Here is a 1,787-nt window from a genome sequence, read left to right as displayed (position 1 = left end):
CTTGTGGAGTAGCTATGTGAGGGGCGGTTGTAGGCACAAGACTAGCGGCCATAATCTGATCTAATTTCCTTGATAAGGCATCCATCTCAGTAGTCATATCTAAGGGATGGCTTACTTCAAAAATGGTCTCACTTTTCTGGTTCTTAGACGTAGGTGTCCTTTGACCGGATGATGAATGGTGCAAAGAGTTCTTAGCAAGATTTTCAAAGAGGGTCCACACATCATCCTCACTCTTCAACATAAAGGTACCTCCACACGAGGAATCTACCATCTGTCTATGAGGCTCAGTTAAGCCATCATAGAAGCATTGAATAAGCTACCACTTAAGAACAGCATGATGTGGACACTTTCGTAAAAGGTCCTTCATCCTCTCCCAAGTTTCATGAAATGTCTCTCCCTCTATTTGTGAAAATCTAGTATGGATTTTTGTATTTGGTTAGTCTTCCCTATGGTAAAATATTTCTTGAGGAACTCATGTTACATCTGAGCCCAAGAAATAATGGAATTGGTCTTTAGGGAATTTAACCAATATTTCGCCTTATCTTTTAGTGAGAACAGAAAAAGGCGCATCCTTAAAGCGTCTTTGGAAAAGTTATGCAACCTCATGGTTGAGCAGATTTCAATAAACCCATCGAGATGCTTATAGGGGTCCTTCTTACTAAGTCAATAGAAAGATGGACGCATTTGTATAATGCTGGACTTAATTTCATATTAAGCTGCCGTGATATTTGGCAGCTGTAGGCAAGAAGAAGGTGTGTATGTAGAAGGAGCATAATGGTCCCTCAACAGCACGGACGGTGGTGGTTCAGCCATATGGTCTTTAGAACGGGCTCTTTAACATGAGTTTTGTTTGGATCTACGGCGTCTAGGAGCCCGTTCTATGTCTAGGTCACTCGGATAAAGAGGCAAAGATAGTGAGCGGAGATCGAACATAAACTAATCAATTTAGAGTAACAGTATCTACATAATAGAAAAGTAGCAAAATGAAAGAAGAATTCAGTAGAATATCGGTTCCGACAGTGATTCCAGTGCTGCAGCAGCTTCAGTGCTACTGGGTAAAATCGCTCGATTGATAATTTTGTCAATCGATCGATCGATCGATGCACTCTGTCGATCACTCGAAATTTCTCTGCAAAAACCAAAGAAATCGAGATAAATTTTATAGAAACCAATTGTTACCAAAATTGAAAACACAACAGTATCTACAGAACAGATTAATATTCTGGAAAAAAAAATGGAAAAATTCAAAAAGGATCAGTTACTGCAATGAAACACAAGATGCAGTAGCTTCAGTACTACTGGAAGTAGATCGATCGATTAATATGAAGATCGATTGAAACTCGCTCGATCTATTAACTTGTAGATCGATCTATTCTTTTATGCAGAAACAGAAAGAATGCAGACAGAGAACTAATCTGGTTTTAAAACCCAAAGAACAATTTTTTGACAGAAAAACAGTTTTACGCACAAATTTAAATAATATGTACAGAATTAAACTAGATACAATCCTACATATTCCATAAACAACCATTAACAATCCCCGGCAACGGTTCCAAAAATTGGTAGCGTTTTCACCGATGATTAAAAATAGTGATTTTGGTTTTGAAAACTAAATCGGCTTTGAATGACTATGTGGATTTTAATATTTATAATTGAACCACTCGCAATAGTATGAATTAGTTGTACTATAGTAAGGGTTATCGAACAACAAGGATTGGGGGGCTTTTTTGCATAACAGAATACTTAAGATGTTATCTAATTTAACCTTGAAAAATATATTTTGTTTT

The 1,787-nt window shown here is 37.2% G+C and overlaps 1 non-coding gene across 1 annotated transcript; it reads left to right on the top strand.

Moving 5' to 3' along the window:
- Positions 1–329: 329 nt before the first annotated feature.
- On the top strand, positions 330–434 carry LOC133853086 (small nucleolar RNA R71). Its single transcript, XR_009896209.1, has one exon. It is a non-coding gene; the product is annotated as a small nucleolar RNA R71 (small nucleolar RNA).
- The last annotated feature ends 1,353 nt before the right edge of the window (positions 435–1,787 follow it).

The sequence above is a fragment of the Alnus glutinosa genome, chromosome 12 (assembly GCF_958979055.1).
Source record: "Alnus glutinosa chromosome 12, dhAlnGlut1.1, whole genome shotgun sequence".
Taxonomy (NCBI): Eukaryota; Viridiplantae; Streptophyta; class Magnoliopsida; order Fagales; family Betulaceae; genus Alnus; species Alnus glutinosa.
This window is presented reverse-complemented; position numbering and strand designations above follow the sequence as displayed.